The following is an 8,152-nucleotide window of genomic DNA, read 5'->3' as shown; positions in this document are numbered from 1 at the left end:
CTTAGTGGCCCGTGGGTGGTGTCTCATTTATTTTCAGAGAAGCCATGGGAGGTGGGTCCTATTGTCCCAGTAACGAGAGTCTGATTAACTGAATGACTGGTGCCAGTCCCCACGGCTGCCATGCTGTCCCGGAGCACTCCTACCATGGCGACATTCGGGTGGCTGTTTGTTTCCGTGCGCCTCCCTGATTGTGGTTTCAGCTCCGTGTCACCCAGTGGAGCTGCTGTGTGAATTCACATCTGGCCGACTGTGATGCTTAAGGCTGTCACCCTCCTGCCACACGCAGCACCCAGCACGTAGCAGGACCTCATAGATGGTAAGGGGAGGAAGGAAGAGAGGATGGGAAGGAGGGAGGAAGGGGGCGGCTGAGTGAGGACTGCGGCATAGGCCAGCCTCACACAAAGCATGCGCCCCTAACCATTGGACGACACTACCTCGCTCTCACTGAGGGCTCCCTGCCAAGCTGACGTGGCTCCTTGTAGCAAACCCAAACGGGGCTCTGCACCCAGTCGAGGCTGGAAAGGGGGCAGGACTGACCTTGGCATCATGGAAGGAGCTTGGGGTGAGGAGGAATGAGGCTTTGTCACCCTCGCCACCCCCGGTCAGGGTCCCTACCACTGAGCTCTTGGGAAGACCCCTTCTTCGTAGGAGACCCCACTGGGCCAGCTGGTTCCTGGCTGACTTGTTGCCTCCCTAGCCCTGGGAGGCTGGGGTCTTGGCAGGTGGAAGAGACTATCTCTGTGGGGGTTGGGTAGCAGGGTGGGTGTCCGCAAGGAGGCCTGTTCTAGAAGAAACATCTGCGTTTACAGCATGTTTCCAATCTGGCCCCATGGAACGATTCAGTCCTTGGCTTTCCCCATGCACTTGGAATTTCTGCTTTCGGAGTTGTGCTGGAGCCACAACCTCTGGGCCAATACTTCTGTCATCTCAGCATCTGTGGGCGTTCACCCCAGACGTGTTTACACACGGGCACTGCCAGGCGGCTGGGATGGTGTGTCCCCCAGAGCAGCTCACAGGAAACCCAACAGCTGGGCTGAGAGCAGGGATCCCTTCACTCCATCTTCCATTCTTCCAATGTATTCATCAGATATCGCTGAGCCCCTACTCTGTGCCAGGCATGTTGCTAACTACGCGTGGAGATCGCAGATGGGAACACAGCCTGGGCTTCCAGGGGCTCGCAGTCCAGGAGGAGAGGGCCGTGTGTCACCAGACAGTGGTCGCACAGTGATGCTGTGCACAGGAAGCATGGGGAGGGTGATCTGTGTCTCCTAGGATGCTTTTCGTACAAGTAACAGGACTCAACTCAAAGAAGCCTAAGACAGAAAGACACTTATTGGTTCATTTCACAGGCGAGTGTGAGGCAGGGTTGCCTAGCAACTTAGTGATGTCATTGAAGTCGGGCGAGTCCCATCTTTCTGCCCTGCTGCCCTCAGCCTTTTTGGTGATGCCCCCTCCAGTTCACACGACGGATGCCACAACGTGAAGCATCACGTCCTCACACAGCCATGCCCAGGAGCAGAGTGGAAAGCAGGCTCTCTCGGTGCCTGTTCCTCTTATCAAAGAGGAAAGATTTTCCCAGAAGCCCCTAGTGGCCTGCCTTTCGCATCTCAGAACCCCATTGGGTCACATGGGCACAGCTCGTTGCAAGGGAGGCTGGGAAAGCGAGGGCCAGGCATTGTCAGTTCTCACTAGAAGACAGGGAGGGGCACCTGCCCCCTGCTCCATTTAGTGTCAGTTTGTTGAGACTGCTACAAAGGAACAGTGTGGACTGGGTGGCGTATAGGCAACAGAAGTTTCAGTCTCCACAGTTCTGCAGGCTGGAATAATGAGGTGCCACCACGTTTGCGGTCTGAAGAGCTGGTCCCTGGTTTACAGATGGCCATCTCTGTGTCTTCACATGGTGGAGGGGCAAGGGAACGCTCTGGGAGTTTCTCTTATAAAGGCATTATTCCCATTCATGAGGGCTCTACCGTCGTGATCTAATCACACCCCAGAGGCTCATCTCCTAATGCTGCCACCTTGGGGTTTAGGATTTAAACACACGGATTTGGGGGAGCACAAACAGTCTACAGCAGGGTTCCTGTGTGCATCACAGATTCGGCAGCACCCTTGGCCTCTGCCTCCTCGATGCACCCTTCCCCAAGCTATGACAGCCAAAAAACGTCTCCAGACGTTGCCAAATGTTCTTTCGGGGGGAGGGGGCGGGATCACCCCCGGTCGAGAACCATCGATCTAGTCTTTCTTAAGCCATGTTGAGAAGCTAGGGAAGGTTGGCCCTGACTGAACTGAGCTCTGAAGAGGAGGGCTTCTGTAGCTGAGTGAAGGGTCCCCTCTTCCCCCCTCCCTCCTCCTCTCCCCGCCTCTCCTCCTCCTCACATTCCGGCAAATGCATATTGATAAACCCTCACATTTGTATACAGCTCTACAGTTCATAATGTGCTCTCGTTTATTTCCTCTTACTTGTTCCTCGGGAGGCGGGTGGGGGAGGGGTAGCGGGCCTCTGATCTCCTCCCAGCCCAAGAGTCTTTGGCTGCTGGTGTGACCACACCGAGCTAAGGACTCCTGCGGGGCCCCGATGGGAGATTTGATATTTAGGGCCCCCTCCTGTCCCTTTCTTCCCCTGTCGCTTTTGCCCTCAGCCTGTCCGAGCTCTCCCTGTCCTGCCCACCCACCGACACTGTTCCTAGGAGAGGTTTTGGAGTGAGTCTTTGTGGCTTGGCCCCTTTCCCTGCACCCTGGGCGCCCCCCCCCACCCCCGCCAGCCCCGTCTCTCTGCTCAGTCCCTCAGGGGCCTCCGCTGGTCTCCTGGCACTAAATGTCATCTCTACCACACCCAGTTCCCCCAAGCATACACCCAGTCCCGATGCTTCCCCCAGAGCCCATTCTTGGACCTGTGTGACTCCTCCCTGCACCATCTAATAACCCCCTGAATTAATTGATTTTCCTTCTCCCCACCTCCAACACCCGAATCTGCTCCTTCAGAGACTTTTCTGTTTCAGCGATGAAGACTTCATTCTTCCAGGTGCTCGGGGCCCCAAACCTTGGGTCACCTTTGGCTGCTCTCTTTCTGCACAGTCCACATCTTATCTGCTGGGGGAATCTTGTTGGCACCACCTTTAAATATACCCAAGGTTCTGCCACCCCCATCGCCTCCACAGGTCCCCCTTCACCTCTGAGTTATTGTAATAGCCTCGCAAGTGACTCTCCTGATTCTGCCCTTGAGTCTCTAAAGTCAGTCTTTTTTTTTTTTTGATGTTTATTTATTTTTGAGAGAGAGAGAGATAGAGACTGAGCACAAGCCGGGGAGGGACAGAGACAGAGGGAGACAGAATCTGAAGCAGGCTCCCTGCTGTGCTGACAGCTCAGAGCCAGACGCAGGGCTAGAACCCACAAAATGCAAGATCATGACCTGAGCTGAAGTTGGACACTCTCCAGGCGCCTCCCTAAAGTCTGTCTTCACGCAGCAGCGGCCCAAACACCCTTCTAAAGGATGTCTGAGTATGCCCTCTGCTGCCCGAACCCTGCAAGGGCGCCCTTCACCCAGACCCCGTGTTCTATCTTGGCCTTCAGGGCCCCCACCTGGGCTGGCCCTCCCCTCTCACCTCACCCCTCACACGGAGCAGTCTCCTCCCCTCACTCAGCTCCAGCTGCACAGGCTCGCTCACTGGTCCTGCACGGCTGCTCCTGTCTTGGGGCCTTTGCTCTCCCTGGAAAGCTCTTCCTCCAGACGTCCTTCAAGTCACTGTTCAAATACCTCTTTTTACAGCCCCAACAATGCACCTCCTGAACCTCCTTCCCTGGCTCATCCCCCACCCTCATAGCTCTTATTATCTTCTAACTTACTGTATGACTCACTTATTGATTGTATTTATTGTTTGTGGTCAGTCTCTTCTTGCTGGAATGTCATCAACTCCATGTAAGGGATGGCTTTTGTTTTTACTAACTGATGTATCCCAACATACCCACAGCAGCCGTGGACACCAGTTAAGCCCCTAATAAATGTTTGTTGAATTTACTTGAAGTCGTTTACACTTTAGTATAAATAAATGTACGTAATTTCCCCCACCCCATCCCCCAGACTTGCATTCCCCACTAATTTTTAAGAAAAGGTTATTTCCTGCCTCACAGGGCCCTTAGGAAAGGCATTTTAGGGGCTGTGAGTTTTACAGTCTTGAAATAATGGCAAGTGGATTGAGAAACCACTGTGAAGCCAGGACTCAAGGAAGAAGAGAGATCTCCCTGGTTCCTCAAAAGGCAGAGGGGACAGGCTCCAGGGTGTGGCAGAGAGGAAGGGACAGCGTCCTGCACACGTACCTGGTCATGGTGCGGCTTCAACTGGTTGCTCCAAGGACTGTGGTGGGGAGAGAGGGGTTGGAGCTGAGTCTTTCTAGCCTGTTTTCATGGCAGGATGGGCTCAGGAGGCAAGCTGGACTCCCCATTCCCAAGCGTCTGGCCGCTGCTGGCGGTGATGCAGGCAGAGGCGGAATCACCTCCACCCCTAAAGAAGCTGAAAAGTCTGGAGCTGAGGAGACCCTCACTCAGTGAGACCCTCTACCAAGGCCTGGGCTGATGTTCAGGCCACTGTCGGCTTTTAGAAAATGTGTGGATTTCTCCCCCATTCTAAATAAGCATCCACTTACTATACCTCATATTGTATTTGTAATTTTTTATTTCTTAAAGAGATCCCCCAGATTGCAGAGCTCAGCCCCCACAGAACCTGGACTACCCCTGGGTGGAGAAACTTGATCTCCAAGCAGGTGGAGAGTTCCTGCCCACGCTCCTCCGGTATGACCAGTATCGCCGAAGCCGGTTGCACCGCTGCCCTTTTCGTCTGAATTTGATTTCCTGGAGCCAGTTTGGGGTCCTGCTTTCTTTTTCTCTACTCTCCCCAGACCCCCCACCCGACCCCACCTTAGAGAGTGGAAGCGTTCGGAGGTGGAGGATTTGTGAGGTTGGAGCGCCCTCTGCTGGGAAATCGGAGGTTCAGCCAGGAGAGGTACACGCTGAGAGTGACCCGGTTTGGCCTTTAGGATGCCTGATAGAAAGGATCCTTTCTTGCTTTCATCCTTTCTGGGGGTTAGTACACAGGTAAGCTCCTCTTGTTGGGCACCGACCCCCTCTTGTTGGTCATGGACATATTTAAAACATTTTTTAAATGGTTTTTTTGAGAGAGAGAGAGAGAGAGAGAGAGCAAGCATGAGCAGGGGAGGGGCAGAGAGCATGAGAGACACAGAATCCAAAGCAGGCTCCAAGCTCTGAGCTGTTAGCACAGAGCCGGACAAGGGGCTCAAACTCACAAACCGCAAGATCATGACCTGTGAAATCATGACCTGAGCTGAAGTCAGATGCTTAACCAACTGAGCCACCCGACGCCCCCCGTTCCTGGACGTATTTGGGTACACACACCATGTCTCCATAATTCAAATGTGAGCATACATTTGTATACACGTGCTCCTTTTCCATCATACCTTGGGCAGCATCTCTAGAGTGAGCTTTGGAGTCCACAGGTGAAGGGCTCAGTCCCCTACAGACTACTTCAGATGCCAGCTGCAACGGGGTCCCCTGGGATATCTGCACTTCTGATCTGCCAGCTACAACGGGCGGGGGGTTCCCAGGACCCCCTCGGGTTTGATAATTCACTGGAACAATCCATAGAACTCGCGGAAAGTGCTATACTCATGATTACAGTTTTATTAGAAAGGATCTGGCTCAGGGTCAGGCAAATGGAGGTGTGTGCAGGGCAAGCCCTGAAAGGGGGTGCAGAGAGCTTCCATGCCCTCCCACCCCAGGACATCCAGGTGTTCACCTCCCGGGAAGCTCCCCTGAGCGGCGCTGTCCAGACTTTCCACTGGAGTTAACTCTAGGGAGGCAGGATTGCACACTGGCTGCGCGCTTGAACTCAATCTCTACCTCTACTCCCAGGTTGGTCTTTCCCAGCTACCAGCATCCCTAAGCGATCTAAGGGCCCACTCAGCCCTCATTAGCATAACAAAGACAGTCTGGCCACTCAGGAAGTTACAAGGGTTTTTATTATTTTTTTAGTTACTTTTTAAAATGAGACTCTTTTCTTTTTGATAAATGTTTACTTATTTGGAGAGAGAGAGAGAGAGAGAGAGCGAGCATCCCAAGCAGACTCCACGCTATCAGCACTCAGCCCCATGAGGGCTCTATCCACAATCCTGAGATCATGACCTGAGCTGAAATCAAGAGCCTGATGCTTGGCGCCCGGTTGGCTCAGTCAGTTAAGTGTCCAACTTCGACCCAGGTCATGATTTTGCAATTTGTGAGTTCGAGCCCCGTGTCAAGCTCTGTGCTGACAGCTCAGAGCCTGGAGCCTGCTTCAGATTCTGTGTCTCCCTCCCTTTCTGCCCCTCCTCTGCTCGCGTTCTGTCTCTCTCTCTCTCTCAAAAATAAATAAACATTACAAAAAAAAAAAAAAGAGCCAGACGCTTAATGGACTGAGCCATGCAGGTGGCCCCCAAGGGTTTTTAAGGCTTGGTAGCAGTCTGGGAGAAAAACCCAGTATGTTGATTTATACTACAACGTGTGTACACACACACACACACACACACACACACACAGGAGTTTTGTCTTACTCATCCTGGCCACCATGGCAGCCAGCTGGTCAGCCCTCCTCCAGCTGATCCACAGACTCCCTAAGGTGGTGGCCAGACAGCAAAAGCAGTCTTCCCAGGGTCACACCATGGACCTTCCTTAAAGGCACCACTGGGCCTCAAGGTGGGCCTCCCAGCCTCCTGGTCCCCCTCCCCCTCCAGGATGTCTGCTTCCTGAAGGAGAACTGTTCCCTTCCTGTAGTTCAAGGCCACTGGTCTGCAGCCAGGATTTAGGTCACAGGCTTGCCTTGCCAATCATTGTTTTCTTTTGCTTAAAACAAAACAAATCAAAACAAAACCCATCCAGAGCCCCCGCTTGGCAAAGCAGCCTGGTCCCTCGAGGACGCTGCAGCTGCCACTGTGGCCACACAGCAACCCTGAAGCTCACCCCGCCGAGCCGCGGGTTCTGTATCCTGGCCCATCCCACCAGTACTGATGTGGAAATGTCGGGGTTTGGAGCTGACGGCCAGGAAATAATTCTTGAGACGTCTTTGGTGCGAAAAGGTGGTTTTATTAAAGCATGGGGACAGGACCTGTGGGCAGAAACAACTGTGCTGGGGTTGTGACGGGTGACTGAATATATTCCTTCAGGTTGGGAGGGGGTTAGGGATAGAGTAATTCTCCAAGGTATTTGGGAAGCAAGGTTTCCAGGACTTTGAGGGGGGCTAGCTGCTGTTAGGAAAAGGTCAGTTATTACTGTTTAGTAAACAGTCATGAGGCCCTTCAGATGTCTGTCAGTGGGCCATATGCTTGGAGGATGACGGTTAACATATATTTGGGGGGCGGGTAGAGATAAAGGAAGTTTCTAAAGGAATTTTTATATGTTAAAGCAGACTTAGAGGATTCTGGGCGGTAGGCTAAGATTGCCTTTTGCCTTTAGCAAAGTATCGCATTGAGGCAGCAGAGTTCCTGGCAAATGTCACTCTGCCTGTGTCAAGGACTTGTTGATGGGCTGTAGGCCGTAAGGGAATTTAAGTTTTCATTTGCCTGTGTTTCCCGCATCAGTCTCGCCACCGCTCTGAGGCCACGCAGCTGCCACTGCTCTGAGGCCACGCATCCAGCTGCCGTGTTGCAGCTGTTAGAGAGAATTCACTGTGGCCTTTGGTTTTTGGGGATGCTAGCTCTGGATTCTCGTTCTGAGCCTCTGGTGGAGGTGTGATCCTAGGTCCCGGCTGCAAGTCACAGCCACCCCTCCCCCGAGGTGAGGCATTCCCAGCCCAGGGAGAGGGGTTTGGACCTCAGCAGCCAAGAAAAATGCCAGCTCTTTACCGTGTCCCCTGCGTTGTCCACATGGCGCTGCTAGTCCCTGGTCCGCCCTCCTCCCTCTAATTCCTAAGATTCTGGACGAATTCTTTTGATCTGATGCAAGCCTTAAACCAAACCCTGAGATGAGAATGCTTCCCATGACGTTTCAAAGGCCCAGTACTTAGTGCTCGCTTCGGCAGCACATATACTAAAATTGGAACGATACAGAGAAGATTAGCATGGCCCCTGCGCAAGGATGACACGCAAATTCGTGAAGCGTTCCATATTTTTTT

At 53.0% G+C, this 8,152-nt stretch overlaps 1 non-coding gene across 1 annotated transcript; it reads left to right on the top strand.

The window, feature by feature from the left end:
* The first annotated feature begins 8,043 nt into the window (after positions 1-8,043).
* Positions 8,044-8,150, top strand: LOC131518313 (U6 spliceosomal RNA). The gene has a single exon (XR_009265004.1). It is a non-coding gene; the product is annotated as a U6 spliceosomal RNA (small nuclear RNA).
* The last annotated feature ends 2 nt before the right edge of the window (positions 8,151-8,152 follow it).

Source organism: Neofelis nebulosa, chromosome 7 (genome assembly GCF_028018385.1).
Source record: "Neofelis nebulosa isolate mNeoNeb1 chromosome 7, mNeoNeb1.pri, whole genome shotgun sequence".
Classification (NCBI taxonomy): domain Eukaryota; kingdom Metazoa; phylum Chordata; class Mammalia; order Carnivora; family Felidae; genus Neofelis; species Neofelis nebulosa.
This window is presented reverse-complemented; position numbering and strand designations above follow the sequence as displayed.